General features: G+C 39.6%; 1 long non-coding RNA gene across 8 annotated transcripts in view; it reads left to right on the top strand.

The window, feature by feature from the left end:
- LOC121550049 overlaps positions 1 to 19,515 on the top strand; it is a 28,764-nt gene extending 9,249 nt beyond the window's left edge. For 5 of the 8 annotated variants that reach the window (XR_006657763.1, XR_006657762.1, XR_006657766.1 and 2 more), the window contains 33 exons: positions 96 to 152; positions 906 to 948; positions 1,221 to 1,277; positions 2,031 to 2,073; positions 2,345 to 2,401; positions 3,155 to 3,197; positions 3,470 to 3,526; positions 4,280 to 4,322; positions 4,594 to 4,650; positions 5,404 to 5,446; positions 5,718 to 5,774; positions 6,528 to 6,570; positions 6,843 to 6,899; positions 7,652 to 7,694; positions 7,967 to 8,023; positions 8,778 to 8,820; positions 9,091 to 9,147; positions 9,900 to 9,942; positions 10,218 to 10,274; positions 11,028 to 11,070; positions 11,341 to 11,397; positions 12,151 to 12,193; positions 12,466 to 12,522; positions 13,276 to 13,318; positions 13,584 to 13,640; positions 14,394 to 14,436; positions 14,709 to 14,765; positions 15,521 to 15,563; positions 15,837 to 15,893; positions 16,647 to 16,689; positions 16,960 to 17,016; positions 18,863 to 18,908; positions 19,501 to 19,515. This is a non-coding gene — a long non-coding RNA (uncharacterized LOC121550049). Of the gene's footprint in view, positions 1 to 95; positions 153 to 905; positions 949 to 1,220; positions 1,278 to 2,030; positions 2,074 to 2,344; positions 2,402 to 3,154; positions 3,198 to 3,469; positions 3,527 to 4,279; positions 4,323 to 4,593; positions 4,651 to 5,403; positions 5,447 to 5,717; positions 5,775 to 6,527; positions 6,571 to 6,842; positions 6,900 to 7,651; positions 7,695 to 7,966; positions 8,024 to 8,777; positions 8,821 to 9,090; positions 9,148 to 9,899; positions 9,943 to 10,217; positions 10,275 to 11,027; positions 11,071 to 11,340; positions 11,398 to 12,150; positions 12,194 to 12,465; positions 12,523 to 13,275; positions 13,319 to 13,583; positions 13,641 to 14,393; positions 14,437 to 14,708; positions 14,766 to 15,520; positions 15,564 to 15,836; positions 15,894 to 16,646; positions 16,690 to 16,959; positions 17,017 to 18,565; positions 18,596 to 18,862; positions 18,909 to 19,500 lie in introns of all 8 variants that reach the window. The other 3 variants (XR_006657760.1, XR_006657765.1, XR_006657761.1) reach the window with 3 other exon arrangements.
- Positions 19,516 to 21,755: the final 2,240 nt, after the last annotated feature.

Below are 21,755 nucleotides of genomic sequence, written 5' to 3'. Positions count from 1 at the left end.
TTACAAACCCATGAGGTACTGTAGCTAGCCTACTGCAGTTATTTAAGATTTCTTTGTGCATCTCGCTAATAAAATCTGCACCTTTCATTATTTAGGCTTTGCTTCCTCCTGTACGGTCGTCTGGGGGATTGCAGGCTGGACTCAACTCACTGGTATGCTAGTACTCCCTTATCTTTGACAGAATAATGATACTTCTCTGTAACCACATGATGATATGTACTTTCTTGCTGCTGAGAATTTGTATTACCTGACACACTGCAGAGTAGGAACTGATTCTCGTTGTAGTCTAGGTAGATCATACTGTCCGCCGGACCAGATGCTTCAATGATGAACTACGTTTAACCCACATTAAACCTCGACATTATGATACACTATATATACAAAAGTATGTGGACATCCCTTCAAATTAGTGGATTCGGCTATTTCAGCCGCACTCGTTGCAGACAGGTGTATAAAATCGAGCACACAGCCATTCAATCTCCATAGACAAACATTGTCAGTAGAATGGCCTTACTGAAAAGCTCATTGACTTTCAATGTGGCACCATCATAGGATGCTACCTTTCCAACAAGTCAGTTCGTCAAATTTGTGCCCTGCTAGACCTGCCCCGGTCAACTGTACAGTGCATTCGGAAAGTGTAAATGTGATATTTAAGTTACATTTTTTAAATACATTTGCAAAAATTGCTAAGAAACTGTATTTGCTTTGTCATTATTGGGTATTGTGTGTAGATTGATGAGGTGAAAAAAACTATTTAATCCATTTTAGAATAAGGCTGTAACGTAACAAAAGCCGAGACTCATACTGCATGCCTATAGATACAGGTCAACCTCAATCTGACCTGTTTTTCTATAGATATTGTCACTCCTTACACCTAAACATTTTCTATATCTCTCTATCAATAGGAATTCAGAGAAGGTTCATTAAGGAATAGAACTACCTTCAGTGGTGAGTTATTACATCAAGACCATGAATAAGCTTTCTCCATGCCATTATGGGGAGGTAGAATGGCTGTTGAGGCCATGTGTGTTGACATAACTGGTGAGTCCACTCTCACTTTAAAACAGCATACAGTCCCAATGATTACAAAAAAAACCTTTTTCTTTCATTTGAACCGATATGAAATTACAAACCCATGAGGTACTGTAGCTAGCCTACTGCAGTTATTTAAGATTTTTTTGTGCATCTCGCTAATAAAATCTGCACCTTTCATTATCTAGGCTTTGCTTCCTCCTGTACGGTCGTCTGGGGGATTGCAGGCTGGACTCAACTCACTGGTATGCTAGTACTCCCTTATCTTTGCCAGAATAATGATAATTCTCTGTAACCACATGATGATATGTACTTTCTTGCTGCTGAGAATTTGTATTACCTGACACACTGCAGAGTAGGAACTGATTCTCGTTGTAGTCTAGGTAGATCATACTGTCCGCCGGACCAGATGCTTCAATGATGAACTAGGTTTAACCCACATTAAACCTCGACATTATGATACACTATATATACAAAAGTATGTGGACATCCCTTCAAATTAGTGGATTCGGCTATTTCAGCCGCACTCGTTGCTGACAGGTGTATAAAATCGAGCACACAGCCATTCAATCTCCATAGACAAACATTGTCAGTAGAATGGCCTTACTGAAAAGCTCATTGACTTTCAATGTGGCACCGTCATAGGATACTACCTTTCCAACAAGTCAGTTTGTCAAATTTCTGCCCTGCTAGAGCTGCCCCGGTCAACTGTACAGTGCATTCGGAAAGTGTAAATGTGATATTTAAGTTACATTTTTTAAATACATTTGCAAAAATTGCTAAGAAACTGTATTTGCTTTGTCATTATTGGGTATTGTGTGTAGATTGATGAGGTGAAAAAAACGATTTAATCCATTTTAGAATAAGGCTGTAACGTAACAAAAGCCGAGACTCATACTGCATGCCTATAGATACAGGTCAACCTCAATCTGACCTGTTTTTCTATAGATATTGTCACTCCTTACACCTAAACATTTTCTATATCTCTCTATCAATAGGAATTCAGAGAAGGTTCATTAAGGAATAGAACTACCTTCAGTGGTGAGTTATTACATCAAGACCATGAATAAGCTTTCTCCATGCCATTATGGGGAAGTAGAATGGCTGTTGAGGCCATGTGTGTTGACATAACTGGTGAGTCCACTCTCACTTTAAAACAGCATACAGTCCCAATGATTACAAAAAAAACCTGGCATTCTATTTGAACCGATATGAAATTACAAACCCATGAGGTACTGTAGCTAGCCTACTGCAGTTATTTAAGATTTTTTTGTGCATCTCGCTAATAAAATCTGCACCTTTCATTATTTAGGCTTTGCTTCCTCCTGTACGGTCGTCTGGGGGATTGCAGGCTGGACTCAACTCACTGGTATGCTAGTACTCCCTTATCTTTGCCAGAATAATGATAATTCTCTGTAACCACATGATGATATGTACTTTCTTGCTGCTGAGAATTTTTATTACCTGACACACTGCAGAGTAGGAACTAATTCTCGTTGTAGTCTAGTTAGATCATACTGTCTGCCGGACCAGATGCTTCAATGATGAACTAGGTTTAACCCACATTAAACCTCGACATGATGATACACTATATATACAAAAGTATGTGGACATCCCTTCAAATTAGTGGATTCGGCTATTTCAGCCGCACTCGTTGCTGACAGGTGTATAAAATCGAGCACACAGCCATTCAATCTCCATAGACAAACATTGTCAGTAGAATGGCCTTACTGAAAAGCTCATTGACTTTCAATGTGGCACCGTCATAGGATGCTACCTTTCCAACAAGTCAGTTCGTCAAATTTGTGCCCTGCTAGAGCTGCCCCGGTCAACTGTACAGTGCATTCGGAAAGTGTAAATGTGATATTTAAGTTACATTTTTTAAATACATTTGCAAAAATTGCTAAGAAACTGTATTTGCTTTGTCATTATTGGGTATTGTGTGTAGATTGATGAGGTGAAAAAAACTATTTAATCCATTTTAGAATAAGGCTGTAACGTAACAAAAGCCGAGACTCATACTGCATGCCTATAGATACAGGTCAACCTCAATCTGACCTGTTTTTCTATAGATATTGTCACTCCTTACACCTAAACATTTTCTATATCTCTCTATCAATAGGAATTCAGAGAAGGTTCATTAAGGAATAGAACTACCTTCAGTGGTGAGTTATTACATCAAGACCATGAATAAGCTTTCTCCATGCCATTATGGGGAGGTAGAATGGCTGTTGAGGCCATGTGTGTTGACATAACTGGTGAGTCCACTCTCACTTTAAAACAGCATACAGTCCCAATGATTACAAAAAAACCTTTCATTCTTCATTTGAACCGATATGAAATTACAAACCCATGAGGTACTGTAGCTAGCCTACTGCAGTTATTTAAGATTTTTTTGTGCATCTCGCTAATAAAATCTGCACCTTTCATTATCTAGGCTTTGCTTCCTCCTGTACGGTCGTCTGGGGGATTGCAGGCTGGACTCAACTCACTGGTATGCTAGTACTCCCTTATCTTTGCCAGAATAATGATAATTCTCTGTAACCACATGATGATATGTACTTTCTTGCTGCTGAGAATTTGTATTACCTGACACACTGCAGAGTAGGAACTGATTCTCGTTGTAGTCTAGTTAGATCATACTGTCTGCCGGACCAGATGCTTCAATGATGAACAAGGTTTAACCCACATTAAACCTCGACATGATGATACACTATATATACAAAAGTATGTGGACATCCCTTCAAATTAGTGGATTCGGCTATTTCAGCCGCACTCGTTGCTGACAGGTGTATAAAATCGAGCACACAGCCATTCAATCTCCATTGACAAACATTGTCAGTAGAATGGCCTTACTGAAAAGCTCATTGACTTTCAATGTGGCACCATCATAGGATGCTACCTTTCCAACAAGTCAGTTCGTCAAATTTCTGCCCTGCTAGACCTGCCCCGGTCAACTGTACAGTGCATTCGGAAAGTGTAAATGTGATATTTAAGTTACATTTTTTAAATACATTTGCAAAAATTGCTAAGAAACTGTATTTGCTTTGTCATTATTGGGTATTGTGTGTAGATTGATGAGGTGAAAAAAACGATTTAATCCATTTTAGAATAAGGCTGTAACGTAACAAAAGCCGAGACTCATACTGCATGCCTATAGATACAGGTCAACCTCAATCTGACCTGTTTTTCTATAGATATTGTCACTCCTTACACCTAAACATTTTCTATATCTCTCTATCAATAGGAATTCAGAGAAGGTTCATTAAGGAATAGAACTACCTTCAGTGGTGAGTTATTACATCAAGACCATGAATAAGCTTTCTCCATGCCATTATGGGGAAGTAGAATGGCTGTTGAGGCCATGTGTGTTGACATAACTGGTGAGTCCACTCTCACTTTAAAACAGCATACAGTCCCAATGATTACAAAAAAAACCTTGTCTTTCATTTGAACCGATATGAAATTACAAACCCATGAGGTACTGTAGCTAGCCTACTGCAGTTATTTAAGATTTTTTTGTGCATCTCGCTAATAAAATCTGCACCTTTCATTATCTAGGCTTTGCTTCCTCCTGTACGGTCGTCTGGGGGATTGCAGGCTGGACTCAACTCACTGGTATGCTAGTACTCCCTTATCTTTGCCAGAATAATGATAATTCTCTGTAACCACATGATGATATGTACTTTCTTGCTGCTGAGAATTTTTATTACCTGACACACTGCAGAGTAGGAACTAATTCTCGTTGTAGTCTAGTTAGATCATACTGTCTGCCGGACCAGATGCTTCAATGATGAACTAGGTTTAACCCACATTAAACCTCGACATGATGATACACTATATATACAAAAGTATGTGGACATCCCTTCAAATTAGTGGATTCGGCTATTTCAGCCGCACTCGTTGCTGACAGGTGTATAAAATCGAGCACACAGCCATTCAATCTCCATAGACAAACATTGTCAGTAGAATGGCCTTACTGAAAAGCTCATTGACTTTCAATGTGGCACCGTCATAGGATACTACCTTTCCAACAAGTCAGTTTGTCAAATTTCTGCCCTGCTAGAGCTGCCCCGGTCAACTGTACAGTGCATTCGGAAAGTGTAAATGTGATATTTAAGTTACATTTTTTAAATACATTTGCAAAAATTGCTAAGAAACTGTATTTGCTTTGTCATTATTGGGTATTGTGTGTAGATTGATGAGGTGAAAAAAACGATTTAATCCATTTTAGAATAAGGCTGTAACGTAACAAAAGCCGAGACTCATACTGCATGCCTATAGATACAGGTCAACCTCAATCTGACCTGTTTTTCTATAGATATTGTCACTCCTTACACCTAAACATTTTCTATATCTCTCTATCAATAGGAATTCAGAGAAGGTTCATTAAGGAATAGAACTACCTTCAGTGGTGAGTTATTACATCAAGACCATGAATAAGCTTTCTCCATGCCATTATGGGGAGGTAGAATGGCTGTTGAGGCCATGTGTGTTGACATAACTGGTGAGTCCACTCTCACTTTAAAACAGCATACAGTCCCAATGATTACAAAAAAAACCTGGCATTCTATTTGAACCGATATGAAATTACAAACCCATGAGGTACTGTAGCTAGCCTACTGCAGTTATTTAAGATTTTTTTGTGCATCTCGCTAATAAAATCTGCACCTTTCATTATTTAGGCTTTGCTTCCTCCTGTACGGTCGTCTGGGGGATTGCAGGCTGGACTCAACTCACTGGTATGCTAGTACTCCCTTATCTTTGACAGAATAATGATAATTCTCTGTAACCACATGATGATATGTACTTTCTTGCTGCTGAGAATTTTTATTACCTGACACACTGCAGAGTAGGAACTAATTCTCGTTGTAGTCTAGTTAGATCATACTGTCCGCCGGACCAGATGCTTCAATGATGAACTAGGTTTAACCCACATTAAACCTCGACATGATGATACACTATAAATACAAAAGTATGTGGACATCGCTTCAAATTAGTGGATTCGGCTATTTCAGCCGACCTCGTTGCTGACAGGTGTATAAAATCGAGCACACAGCCATTCAATCTCCATAGACAAACATTGTCAGTAGAATGGCCTTACTGAAAAGCTCATTGACTTTCAATGTGGCACCATCATAGGATGCTACCTTTCCAACAAGTCAGTTCGTCAAATTTCTGCCCTGCTAGAGCTGCCCCGGTCAACTGTACAGTGCATTCGGAAAGTGTAAATGTGATATTTAAGTTACATTTTTTAAATACATTTGCAAAAATTGCTAAGAAACTGTATTTGCTTTGTCATTATTGGGTATTGTGTGTAGATTGATGAGGTGAAAAAAACGATTTAATCCATTTTAGAATAAGGCTGTAACGTAACAAAAGCCGAGACTCATACTGCATGCCTATAGATACAGGTCAACCTCAATCTGACCTGTTTTTCTATAGATATTGTCACTCCTTACACCTAAACATTTTCTATATCTCTCTATCAATAGGAATTCAGAGAAGTTTCATTAAGGAATAGAACTACCTTCAGTGGTGAGTTATTACATCAAGACCATGAATAAGCTTTCTCCATGCCATTATGGGGAGGTAGAATGGCTGTTGAGGCCATGTGTGTTGACATAACTGGTGAGTCCACTCTCACTTTAAAACAGCATACAGTCCCAATGATTACAAAAAAAACCTGGCATTCTTATTTGAACCGATGTGAAATTACAAACCCATGAGGTACTGTAGCTAGCCTACTGCAGTTATTTAAGATTTTTTTGTGCATCTCGCTAATAAAATCTGCACCTTTCATTATTTAGGCTTTGCTTCCTCCTGTACGGTCGTCTGGGGGATTGCAGGCTGGACTCAACTCACTGGTATGCTAGTACTCCCTTATCTTTGACAGAATAATGATAATTCTCTGTAACCACATGATGATATGTACTTTCTTGCTGCTGAGAATTTTATTACCTGACACACTGCAGAGTAGGAACTGATTCTCGTTGTAGTCTAGTTAGATCATACTGTCCGCCGGACCAGATGCTTCAATGATGAACTAGGTTTAACCCACATTAAACCTCGACATGATGATACACTATAAATACAAAAGTATGTGGACATCGCTTCAAATTAGTGGATTCGGCTATTTCAGCCGCACTCGTTGCTGACAGGTGTATAAAATCGAGCACACAGCCATTCAATCTCCATAGACAAACATTGTCAGTAGAATGGCCTTACTGAAAAGCTCATTGACTTTCAATGTGGCACCATCATAGGATGCTACCTTTCCAACAAGTCAGTTTGTCAAATTTCTGCCCTGCTAGAGCTGCCCCGGTCAACTGTACAGTGCATTCGGAAAGTGTAAATGTGATATTTAAGTTACATTTTTTAAATACATTTGCAAAAATTGCTAAGAAACTGTATTTGCTTTGTCATTATTGGGTATTGTGTGTAGATTGATGAGGTGAAAAAAACTATTTAATCCATTTTAGAATAAGGCTGTAACGTAACAAAAGCCGAGACTCATACTGCAGCTCTATAGATACAGGTCAACCTCAATCTGACCTGTTTTTCTATAGATATTGTCACTCCTTACACCTAAACATTTTCTATATCTCTCTATCAATAGGAATTCAGAGAAGGTTCATTAAGGAATAGAACTACCTTCAGTGGTGAGTTATTACATCAAGACCATGAATAAGCTTTCTCCATGCCATTATGGGGAAGTAGAATGGCTGTTGAGGCCATGTGTGTTGACATAACTGGTGAGTCCACTCTCACTTTAAAACAGCATACAGTCCCAATGATTACAAAAAAAACCTTTTTCTTTCATTTGAACCGATATGAAATTACAAACCCATGAGGTACTGTAGTTAGCCTACTGCAGTTATTTAAGATTTTTTTGTGCATCTCGCTAATAAAATCTGCACCTTTCATTATCTAGGCTTTGCTTCCTCCTGTACGGTCGTCTGGGGGATTGCAGGCTGGACTCAAATCACTGGTATGCTAGTACTCCCTTATTCTTTGCCAGAATAATGATAATTCTCTGTAACCACATGATGATATGTACTTTCTTGCTGCTGAGAATTTGTATTACCTGACACACTGCAGAGTAGGAACTGATTCTCGTTGTAGTCTAGGTAGATCATACTGTCCGCCGGACCAGATGCTTCAATGATGAACTAGGTTTAACCCACATTAAACCTCGACATTATGATACACTATATATACAAAAGTATGTGGACATCCCTTCAAATTAGTGGATTCGGCTATTTCAGCCGCACTCGTTGCTGACAGGTGTATAAAATCGAGCACACAGCCATTCAATCTCCATAGACAAACATTGTCAGTAGAATGGCCTTACTGAAAAGCTCATTGACTTTCAATGTGGCACCGTCATAGGATACTACCTTTCCAACAAGTCAGTTTGTCAAATTTCTGCCCTGCTAGAGCTGCCCCGGTCAACTGTACAGTGCATTCGGAAAGTGTAAATGTGATATTTAAGTTACATTTTTTAAATACATTTGCAAAAATTGCTAAGAAACTGTATTTGCTTTGTCATTATTGGGTATTGTGTGTAGATTGATGAGGTGAAAAAAACGATTTAATCCATTTTAGAATAAGGCTGTAACGTAACAAAAGCCGAGACTCATACTGCATGCCTATAGATACAGGTCAACCTCAATCTGACCTGTTTTTCTATAGATATTGTCACTCCTTACACCTAAACATTTTCTATATCTCTCTATCAATAGGAATTCAGAGAAGGTTCATTAAGGAATAGAACTACCTTCAGTGGTGAGTTATTACATCAAGACCATGAATAAGCTTTCTCCATGCCATTATGGGGAGGTAGAATGGCTGTTGAGGCCATGTGTGTTGACATAACTGGTGAGTCCACTCTCACTTTAAAACAGCATACAGTCCCAATGATTACAAAAAAACCTGGCATTCTATTTGAACCGATATGAAATTACAAACCCATGAGGTACTGTAGCTAGCCTACTGCAGTTATTTAAGATTTTTTTGTGCATCTCGCTAATAAAATCTGCACCTTTCATTATTTAGGCTTTGCTTCCTCCTGTACGGTCGTCTGGGGGATTGCAGGCTGGACTCAACTCACTGGTATGCTAGTACTCCCTTATCTTTGACAGAATAATGATAATTCTCTGTAACCACATGATGATATGTACTTTCTTGCTGCTGAGAATTTTTATTACCTGACACACTGCAGAGTAGGAACTAATTCTCGTTGTAGTCTAGTTAGATCATACTGTCCGCCGGACCAGATGCTTCAATGATGAACTAGGTTTAACCCACATTAAACCTCGACATGATGATACACTATAAATACAAAAGTATGTGGACATCGCTTCAAATTAGTGGATTCGGCTATTTCAGCCGACCTCGTTGCTGACAGGTGTATAAAATCGAGCACACAGCCATTCAATCTCCATAGACAAACATTGTCAGTAGAATGGCCTTACTGAAAAGCTCATTGACTTTCAATGTGGCACCGTCATAGGATGCTACCTTTCCAAAAAGTCAGTTCGTCAAATTTCTGCTCTGCTAGACCTGCCCCGGTCAACTGTACAGTGCATTCGGAAAGTGTAAATGTGATATTTAAGTTACATTTTTTAAATACATTTGCAAAAATTGCTAAGAAACTGTATTTGCTTTGTCATTATAGGGTATTGTGTGTAGATTGATGAGGTGAAAAAACTATTTAATACATTTTAGAATAAGGCTGTAACGTAACAAAAGCCGAGACTCATACTGCATGCCTATAGATACAGGTCAACCTCAATCTGACCTGTTTTTCTATAGATATTGTCACTCCTTACACCTAAACATTTTCTATATCTCTCTATCAATAGGAATTCAGAGAAGGTTCATTAAGGAATAGAACTACCTTCAGTGGTGAGTTATTACATCAAGACCATGAATAAGCTTTCTCCATGCCATTATGGGGAGGTAGAATGGCTGTTGAGGCCATGTGTGTTGACATAACTGGTGAGTCCACTCTCACTTTAAAACAGCATACAGTCCCAATGATTACAAAAAAAAACCTTTCTTCTTTCATTTGAACCGATATGAAATTACAAACCCATGAGGTACTGTAGCTAGCCTACTGCAGTTATTTAAGATTTTTTTTGTGCATCTCGCTAATAAAATCTGCACCTTTCATTATCTAGGCTTTGCTTCCTCCTGTACGGTCGTCTGGGGGATTGCAGGCTGGACTCAACTCACTGGTATGCTAGTACTCCCTTATCTTTGCCAGAATAATGATAATTCTCTGTAACCACATGATGATATGTACTTTCTTGCTGCTGAGAATTTGTATTACCTGACACACTGCAGAGTAGGAACTGATTCTCATTGTAGTCTAGGTAGATCATACTGTCCGCCGGACCAGATGCTTCAATGATGAACTAGGTTTAACCCACATTAAACCTCGACATTATGATACACTATATATACAAAAGTATGTGGACATCCCTTCAAATTAGTGGATTCGGCTATTTCAGCCGCACTCGTTGCTGACAGGTGTATAAAATCGAGCACACAGCCATTCAATCTCCATAGACAAACATTGTCAGTAGAATGGCCTTACTGAAAAGCTCATTGACTTTCAATGTGGCACCGTCATAGGATACTACCTTTCCAACAAGTCAGTTTGTCAAATTTCTGCCCTGCTAGAGCTGCCCCTGTCAACTGTACAGTGCATTCGGAAAGTGTAAATGTGATATTTAAGTTACATTTTTTAAATACATTTGCAAAAATTGCTAAGAAACTGTATTTGCTTTGTCATTATTGGGTATTGTGTGTAGATTGATGAGGTGAAAAAAACGATTTAATCCATTTTAGAATAAGGCTGTAACGTAACAAAAGCCGAGACTCATACTGCATGCCTATAGATACAGGTCAACCTCAATCTGACCTGTTTTTCTATAGATATTGTCACTCCTTACACCTAAACATTTTCTATATCTCTCTATCAATAGGAATTCAGAGAAGGTTCATTAAGGAATAGAACTACCTTCAGTGGTGAGTTATTACATCAAGACCATGAATAAGCTTTCTCCATGCCATTATGGGGAGGTAGAATGGCTGTTGAGGCCATGTGTGTTGACATAACTGGTGAGTCCACTCTCACTTTAAAACAGCATACAGTCCCAATGATTACAAAAAAACCTGGCATTCTATTTGAACCGATATGAAATTACAAACCCATGAGGTACTGTAGCTAGCCTACTGCAGTTATTTAAGATTTTTTTGTGCATCTCGCTAATAAAATCTGCACCTTTCATTATCTAGGCTTTGCTTCCTCCTGTACGGTCGTCTGGGGGATTGCAGGCTGGACTCAAATCACTGGTATGCTAGTACTCCCTTATCTTTGACAGAATAATGATAATTCTCTGTAACCACATGATGATATGTACTTTCTTGCTGCTGAGAATTTGTATTACCTGACACACTGCAGAGTAGGAACTGATTCTCATTGTAGTCTAGGTAGATCATACTGTCCGCCGGACCAGATGCTTCAATGATGAACTAGGTTTAACCCACATTAAACCTCGACATGATGATACACTATAAATACAAAAGTATGTGGACATCGCTTCAAATTAGTGGATTCGGCTATTTCAGCCGACCTCGTTGCTGACAGGTGTATAAAATCGAGCACACAGCCATTCAATCTCCATAGACAAACATTGTCAGTAGAATGGCCTTACTGAAAAGCTCATTGACTTTCAATGTGGCACCATCATAGGATGCTACCTTTCCAACAAGTCAGTTCGTCAAATTTGTGCCCTGCTAGACCTGCCCCGGTCAACTGTACAGTGCATTCGGAAAGTGTAAATGTGATATTTAAGTTACATTTTTTAAATACATTTGCAAAAATTGCTAAGAAACTGTATTTGCTTTGTCATTATTGGGTATTGTGTGTAGATTGATGAGGTGAAAAAAACTATTTAATCCATTTTAGAATAAGGCTGTAACGTAACAAAAGCCGAGACTCATACTGCATGCCTATAGATACAGGTCAACCTCAATCTGACCTGTTTTTCTATAGATATTGTCACTCCTTACACCTAAACATTTTCTATATCTCTCTATCAATAGGAATTCAGAGAAGGTTCATTAAGGAATAGAACTACCTTCAGTGGTGAGTTATTACATCAAGACCATGAATAAGCTTTCTCCATGCCATTATGGGGAAGTAGAATGGCTGTTGAGGCCATGTGTGTTGACATAACTGGTGAGTCCACTCTCACTTTAAAACAGCATACAGTCCCAATGATTACAAAAAAAACCTTTTTCTTTCATTTGAACCGATATGAAATTACAAACCCATGAGGTACTGTAGCTAGCCTACTGCAGTTATTTAAGATTTTTTTGTGCATCTCGCTAATAAAATCTGCACCTTTCATTATCTAGGCTTTGCTTCCTCCTGTACGGTCGTCTGGGGGATTGCAGGCTGGACTCAACTCACTGGTATGCTAGTACTCCCTTATCTTTGCCAGAATAATGATAATTCTCTGTAACCACATGATGATATGTACTTTCTTGCTGCTGAGAATTTGTATTACCTGACACACTGCAGAGTAGGAACTGATTCTCGTTGTAGTCTAGGTAGATCATACTGTCCGCCGGACCAGATGCTTCAATGATGAACTAGGTTTAACCCACATTAAACCTCGACATTATGATACACTATATATACAAAAGTATGTGGACATCCCTTCAAATTAGTGGATTCGGCTATTTCAGCCGCACTCGTTGCTGACAGGTGTATAAAATCGAGCACACAGCCATTCAATCTCCATAGACAAACATTGTCAGTAGAATGGCCTTACTGAAAAGCTCATTGACTTTCAATGTGGCACCGTCATAGGATACTACCTTTCCAACAAGTCAGTTTGTCAAATTTCTGCCCTGCTAGAGCTGCCCCGGTCAACTGTACAGTGCATTCGGAAAGTGTAAATGTGATATTTAAGTTACATTTTTTAAATACATTTGCAAAAATTGCTAAGAAACTGTATTTGCTTTGTCATTATTGGGTATTGTGTGTAGATTGATGAGGTGAAAAAAACGATTTAATCCATTTTAGAATAAGGCTGTAACGTAACAAAAGCCGAGACTCATACTGCATGCCTATAGATACAGGTCAACCTCAATCTGACCTGTTTTTCTATAGATATTGTCACTCCTTACACCTAAACATTTTCTATATCTCTCTATCAATAGGAATTCAGAGAAGGTTCATTAAGGAATAGAACTACCTTCAGTGGTGAGTTATTACATCAAGACCATGAATAAGCTTTCTCCATGCCATTATGGGGAGGTAGAATGGCTGTTGAGGCCATGTGTGTTGACATAACTGGTGAGTCCACTCTCACTTTAAAACAGCATACAGTCCCAATGATTACAAAAAAAACCTTTCTTCTACTCGATATGAAATTACAAACCCATGAGGTACTGTAGCTAGCCTACTGCAGTTATTTAAGATTTTTTTGTGCATCTCGCTAATAAAATCTGCACCTTTCATTATCTAGGCTTTGCTTCCTCCTGTACGGTCGTCTGGGGGATTGCAGGCTGGACTCAAATCACTGGTATGCTAGTACTCCCTTATCTTTGACAGAATAATGATAATTCTCTGTAACCACATGATGATATGTACTTTCTTGCTGCTGAGAATTTTTATTACCTGACACACTGCAGAGTAGGAACTAATTCTCGTTGTAGTCTAGTTAGATCATACTGTCCGCCAGACCAGATGCTTCAATGATGAACTAGGTTTAACCCACATTAAACCTCGACATGATGATACACTATAAATACAAAAGTATGTGGACATCCCTTCAAATTAGTGGATTCGGCTATTTCAGCCGACCTCGTTGCTGACAGGTGTATAAAATCGAGCACACAGCCATTCAATCTCCATAGACAAACATTGTCAGTAGAATGGCCTTACTGAAAAGCTCATTGACTTTCAATGCGGCACCATCATAGGATGCTACCTTTCCAACAAGTCAGTTCGTCAAATTTCTGCCCTGCTAGACCTGCCCCGGTCAACTGTACAGTGCATTCGGAAAGTGTAAATGTGATATTTAAGTTACATTTTTTAAATACATTTGCAAAAATTGCTAAGAAACTGTATTTGCTTTGTCATTATTGGGTATTGTGTGTAGATTGATGAGGTGAAAAAAACTATTTAATCCATTTTAGAATAAGGCTGTAACGTAACAAAAGCCGAGACTCATACTGCATGCCTATAGATACAGGTCAACCTCAATCTGACCTGTTTTTCTATAGATATTGTCACTCCTTACACCTAAACATTTTCTATATCTCTCTATCAATAGGAATTCAGAGAAGGTTCATTAAGGAATAGAACTACCTTCAGTGGTGAGTTATTACATCAAGACCATGAATAAGCTTTCTCCATGCCATTATGGGGAAGTAGAATGGCTGTTGAGGCCATGTGTGTTGACATAACTGGTGAGTCCACTCTCACTTTAAAACAGCATACAGTCCCAATGATTACAAAAAAAACCTTTTTCTTTCATTTGAACCGATATGAAATTACAAACCCATGAGGTACTGTAGCTAGCCTACTGCAGTTATTTAAGATTTTTTTGTGCATCTCGCTAATAAAATCTGCACCTTTCATTATCTAGGCTTTGCTTCCTCCTGTACGGTCGTCTGGGGGATTGCAGGCTGGACTCAACTCACTGGTATGCTAGTACTCCCTTATCTTTGCCAGAATAATGATAATTCTCTGTAACCACATGATGATATGTACTTTCTTGCTGCTGAGAATTTGTATTACCTGACACACTGCAGAGTAGGAACTGATTCTCGTTGTAGTCTAGGTAGATCATACTGTCCGCCCGGACCAGATGCTTCAATGATGAACTAGGTTTAACCCACATTAAACCTCGACATTATGATACACTATATATACAAAAGTATGTGGACATCCCTTCAAATTAGTGGATTCGGCTATTTCAGCCGCACTCGTTGCTGACAGGTGTATAAAATCGAGCACACAGCCATTCAATCTCCATAGACAAACATTGTCAGTAGAATGGCCTTACTGAAAAGCTCATTGACTTTCAATGTGGCACCGTCATAGGATACTACCTTTCCAACAAGTCAGTTTGTCAAATTTCTGCCCTGCTAGAGCTGCCCCGGGTCAACTGTACAGTGCATTCGGAAAGTGTAAATGTGATATTTAAGTTACATTTTTTAAATACATTTGCAAAAATTGCTAAGAAACTGTATTTGCTTTGTCATTATTGGGTATTGTGTGTAGATTGATGAGGTGAAAAAAACGATTTAATCCATTTTAGAATAAGGCTGTAACGTAACAAAAGCCGAGACTCATACTGCATGCCTATAGATACAGGTCAACCTCAATCTGACCTGTTTTTCTATAGATATTGTCACTCCTTACACCTAAACATTTTCTATATCTCTCTATCAATAGGAATTCAGAGAAGGTTCATTAAGGAATAGAACTACCTTCAGTGGTGAGTTATTACATCAAGACCATGAATAAGCTTTCTCCATGCCATTATGGGGAGGTAGAATGGCTGTTGAGGCCATGTGTGTTGACATAACTGGTGAGTCCACTCTCACTTTAAAACAGCATACAGTCCCAATGATTACAAAAAAAACCTTTTTCTTTTTTTTTTAACCGATATGAAATTACAAACCCATGAGGTACTGTAGCTAGCCTACTGCAGTTATTTAAGATTTTTTTGTGCATCTCGCTAATAAAATCTGCACCTTTCATTATCTAGGCTTTGCTTCCTCCTGTACGGTCGTCTGGGGGATTGCAGGCTGGACTCAAATCACTGGTATGCTAGTACTCCCTTATCTTTGCCAGAATAATGATAATTCTCTGTAACCACATGATGATATGTACTTTCTTGCTGCTGAGAATTTGTATTACCTGACACACTGCAGAGTAGGAACTGATTCTCGTTGTAGTCTAGGTAGATCATACTGTCCGCCGGACCAGATGCTTCAATGATGAACTAGGTTTAACCCACATTAAACCTCGACATGATGATACACTATATATACAAAAGTATGTGGACATCCCTTCAAATTAGTGGATTCGGCTATTTCAGCCGCACTCGTTGCTGACAGGTGTATAAAATCGAGCACACAGCCATTCAATCTCCATAGACAAACATTGTCAGTAGAATGGCCTTACTGAAAAGCTCATTGACTTTCAATGTGGCACCGTCATAGGATACTACCTTTCCAACAAGTCAGTTTGTCAAATTTCTGCCCTGCTAGAGCTGCCCCGGTCAACTGTACAGTGCATTCGGAAAGTGTAAATGTGATATTTAAGTTACATTTTTTAAATACATTTGCAAAAATTGCTAAGAAACTGTATTTGCTTTGTCATTATTGGGTATTGTGTGTAGATTGATGAGGTGAAAAAAACGATTTAATCCATTTTAGAATAAGGCTGTAACGTAACAAAAGCCGAGACTCATACTGCATGCCTATAGATACAGGTCAACCTCAATCTGACCTGTTTTTCTATAGATATTGTCACTCCTTACACCTAAACATTTTCTATATCTCTCTATCAATAGGAATTCAGAGAAGGTTCATTAAGGAATAGAACTACCTTCAGTGGTGAGTTATTACATCAAGACCATGAATAAGCTTTCTCCATGCCATTATGGGGAGGTAGAATGGCTGTTGAGGCCATGTGTGTTGACATAACTGGTGAGTCCACTCTCACTTTAAAACAGCATACAGTCCCAATGATTACAAAAAAAACATTTTTTCCATTTGAACCGATATGAAATAACAAACCCATGAGGTACTGTAGCTAGCCTACTGCAGTTATTTAAGATTTCTTTGTGCATCTCGCTAATAAAATCTGCACCTTTCATTATCTAGGCTTTGCTTCCTCCTGTACGGTCGTCTGGGGGATTGCAGGCTGGACTCAACTCACTGGTATGCTAGTACTCCCTTATCTTTGCCAGAATAATGATAATTCTCTGTAACCACATGATGATATGTACTTTCTTGCTGCTGAGAATTTGTATTACTATTCAATCTCCATAGACAAACATTGTCAGTAGAATGGCCTTACTGAAAAGCTCATTGACTTTCAATGTGGCACCGTCATAGGATGCTACCTTTCCAACAAGTCAGTTTGTCAAATTTCTGCCCTGCTAAAGCTGCCCCGGTCAACTGTACAGTGCATTCAGGAAGTGTAAATGTGATATTTAAGTTTTTAATTAATTTGCTTTGTCATTATGGGGTATTGTGTGTAGAGAGAAAAAAACAATTGAATCAATTTTAGAATAAAGCTGTAACGTAACAATGTGGAAAAGGTCAAGGGGTCTGAAAAGCTTCCGAATGCACTGTAAGTGCTGTTATTGTGAAGTGGAAACGTCTAGGAGCAACAACGGCTCATCCGCGAAGTGGTAGGCACCACAAGCTCACAGAACGGCACCACCCAGTGCTGAAGTGCTTAGTGTGTAAAAATCGTCCGTCCTCACTACTGAGTGACAAATTGCCTCAGGAAGCAACGTCAGCACAATAACTGTTCGTCGGGGGCTTCATGAAATGGGTTTCCATGGCCGAGCAGCCACACACAAGCCTAAGCTCACCATGCGCAATGCCAAGCATCGGCTGGAGTGGTGTAAAACTCGCCGCCATTGGACTCTGGAGCATTGGAAACGCATTCTCTGGAGTGATTAATCACGCTTCACCACCTGGCAGTCCGATGTACGAATCTGTCTTTGGCAGATGTCAGGAGAATGCTACCTGCCCCAATGCATAGTGCCAACTGTAAAGTTTGGTGGAGGAGCAATAATGGTCTGGGGCAGTTTTTCATGGTTCGGGCTAGGCCCCTTAGTTCCAGTGAAGGGAAATCTTAACGCTACAGCATACAATGACATTCTAGACGATTCTGTGCACCCAACTTTGTGGCAACAGTTTGGGGAAGTTCCTGTTTCAGCATGACAATGCCCCCGTGCACAAAGTGAGGTCCATGCAGAAATGGTTTGTCAATATCGGTGTGGAAGAACTTGACTGGCCTGCACAGAGCATTGACCTCAACCCAATCGAACACCTTTGGGATTAATTCGAAGGCCGATTGCGAGCCAGGCCTAATCGCCCAACATCAGTGCCCGACCTCACTAATGCTCTTGTGGCTGAATGGAAGCAAGTCCCCGCAGCAATGTTCCAACATCTAGTGGAAAGCCTCCCCAGAAGAGTGGAGGCTGTTATAGCAGGAAAGCGGAGACCAACTCAATATTAATGGCCATGATTTTGGAATGAGATGTTCGACAAGCAGGTGTCCACATGCTTTTGGTCATTTTGTTGCCAACATGGGCTCATTTCTGGAGAGGAATATTGGCATGTGTGTGGTGCGCGCAGACTTCAATATTGGTATTAAATTGCATTCCAAGTGGCATTAAAAAGGTCTTAAAAAGTCTTCAATTCAACTTCATGGAACCTGCAGATACCCTGTTTTTTTCTCTTTGTTTTACAGTTGACTGTCCTGCATGTTATGAGATGGCAGGTGAACTGGGCTCTTAAATATATTGGCATGTGGCTTTTATCCTATTCCTTGATTGGATACTTCAACCCCATTATGACTAGTTTGACATCTTACAACGTTTAACCCATTCCTTTTGCTGAAAGTAATGATATCCTTTCTGGAATCTTGTTCGCCTGAACTCCTTTTAAGGAGTGGAATAGCTGACTATAGCCGAGGACAGTACCCCTCCCTGCACCCTTCGGGTCTCAGTCCCCATCCAGACCTGAAACCTTTATTTTGTCTTCCTAGGTCCTCTTTCTATGAGGCTGAGACAGGAGCTGGGAGCTCTCCACAGGTGAGTTTAAAAAAAACTTTTTTCCGGGCCATTGTTTATTTCCCAGAGCCATTTGGCTGTCTTGCCACAAGCTATAACCTGAATAGTTGTGTTATAATACACTGCAAACAAAGTGCTAATACTGGTTCATAATATGTGACAGACCAATACCTCACGAGGCTTCTTCTCTCTAAGCTGAGACCTTGAAACAGCGATATCTTTCTCCTCACGTTCTCAAATCAAGGTCTGGGCGTGCTGCCAAATTGCAGATTCTGATAAGTGAGGATAAGTCCGATCAGTCACTTGCATGAACACAGAAATTGGTTATTAGAACAGCACATGAAGGGAACATAGAAATGTATAGAAAAGCACCAACATTAACATTTCCATCACAGTCTAAAAACACGTTTCACTTTGTTATTATGGGGTATTGTGTGTAGATGGGTGAGAAAAAAAATCGATTTAATCCGTTTTGAATTCAGGCTGTAACACAACAAAATGTGGAATAAGTCAAGGGGTATGAATACTTTCTGAAGGCACTGTATGTGCTAACTGTCTAGTCTTGGGGTTATTGTTTGGTTTAGAACTATCTTCTCTTCTTCTCCCTTGGTAGCCTGGTGACTGATGAAGCTGTGTCATGGTGGAGCCGGAATGGAAGGTGTGTAGTCGCAAGTCAGGTGTCTGTCCAATCAGCTGCTGCTCACAAATGATGGGCAGGTGCGGGTTTAGGCACATGAAGAAATGTGGCACGCTTGTTATGGCCAAAACTGTTGCTGTTTTACCAGATTTCCACACAGGTTTTTTGTGTAACACGGCTTTGAGCCAACGTTTCCATTAGCTCAGGAAGTGCAACGCAAAACGCCTTAGTTGTAATCTTTGTTAAAACGGCACACAGTAAGTGTATCTTTTGTATTTGAACAATTATTTTGGGGTGATATCAAAGTACAGTTTATGAGGTTTCCAAAACCATATTGCACACAATTATTATTAACTGTTAGACTGAGCGTCGGGACAATAGTACACATTGGCCCCACTGTGGTAAATGGTTGGAATGAGAACCCAATGGCCTTGGGTTCTAGAGAGCTAAACAAATACCAAGCGTATTACGAATGCATTTTGGCCTCTACCAAAGTTATGAACCTTAGGACTGATGGAACAAAACAAACAAAACAATTGCCACACACACACACACCCCTCCTCCCAGACCCCCACACACCCACTCACACATGAGCCAGCCAGTGCACTGTATCATATTTTCACTAATGGCACCGACCGAATCTTCTACTGGACCGAAAGTTTAACCCTGTTGTAGGCTAAATGTCGAGTTTCAGTTCAAACGGGTCATTGCTGTACAAAAAATGTCATATTTTTGTAAAAAAACTTTATTAGATAAAGGATTCACACGCAAGTATAAATTACTGCTAAAGGACACTGGGACACACGCAAGTATAAATGAGTCAACAGTTGAGTCATCTACTTTACAGCCTTATGCGCTCCTATTGGTGAACTGCTTTCGTGTGTCCCGTTTATAGCTTGCAGCGAAGGGAATGTGCACAGACACATGCCACAGTTGTGAAGGACAGACTTTTGCCCATATGAGAATCTCCCCCTGACTGTACAAAACATAGGGCTCGATTCAATCTGTAGCGCTGAAGGTTCGCATTACGGGGTGATTGAAATTTAAAAGCAATGTTCCCGGTTCGCGGAGACTGCATTCACAGTAAACACTGCATAGGTAAACGCTGCATATGTTGGCTCAATTGGAAATTACCTTTCAATATAGCGCAGATCTTCAGTGCTACGGATTGAATCGAGCCGTTATTGACTACTGCTGTGACTATTGCTGTCAAATTTCCCCTCCCCAAAACTGACAGTCACCTCATCTAACCTCATCTAACCCCAATCCACTATTCCCCTGTCCATTCCCCCTCCAGCAGAAGCGGGACTTCAGCTCACTCACCATAAATGCACACACTTGTGGCAGCATTCCCCTGCTTGGGCGTTGCATGCATCAACCAATGGGTGTGTAATGTGCCACGTCATCGACTGTGCCGTCGGGCACCAGATTGCTATAACATAATGTGGTTAGCTGATACGTAAAATACCTATCCAGGCGTTGTAAGATCTGGCATGTGTCAGCAACGCCTAGGCAGAGGAATGCACCCTATATATCTTTCAGTTGCATGAGTGTTCGTTGCAAGACGTTTTGTTCTTGTAAACTTTTTCTTTGTGTTTTGACAAAGTTTATATCAGGTTTACAAGTTTATTTTTTTATTTTAATTTTTTTGGGGGGGGTGGATCAGCTTAATATTGCAGATAGATTGTATCTTCTATCAATGTAATTGTCTGCATCACTTCCAATCCCCCATGTTTTTTTATATATATACTCTCCTTTATTACTTTTCAACCCCGCCATCCTTTCCCTACTTGGAGTAAATTAGTGAACAATGCCCAGGCCTCTACTTCCGGTCTATACTTACTATCTACACCTTATGGACACAGTTAATTTTACAATAATTATATAATATATATATATATTTTTTTTGCTCCTGAACTTCTTCTACTCTCAACCTCTCCGATCATTTTCATGATGTCCATCCGGTTTGCTTCTATATGCCATATCTTTCTAACTGTGCTCTTTCCCAAAAGCTCCCAACATACAACCTATATACTTATTATGGACACAGTATGCTTACGTTATTAGTTATCTTGTTATTATTTGTTGTTATTAGTCCCATCCTTCAACTCCATTCAATACCTCCCATCTATCTCTTAACACCATCCATATAGGATTTCTATTTGCCATATATATTTCAACCGTACTGTGATGTTTTACAAAAGTTCTGAACCTTTCTATTCTCATTGCTT

Source organism: Coregonus clupeaformis, chromosome 34 (genome assembly GCF_020615455.1).
Source record: "Coregonus clupeaformis isolate EN_2021a chromosome 34, ASM2061545v1, whole genome shotgun sequence".
Taxonomy (NCBI): domain Eukaryota; kingdom Metazoa; phylum Chordata; class Actinopteri; order Salmoniformes; family Salmonidae; genus Coregonus; species Coregonus clupeaformis.
The sequence above is the reverse complement of the archived record's forward strand: the minus strand, read 5'-3'. Positions and strand labels throughout refer to the sequence as shown.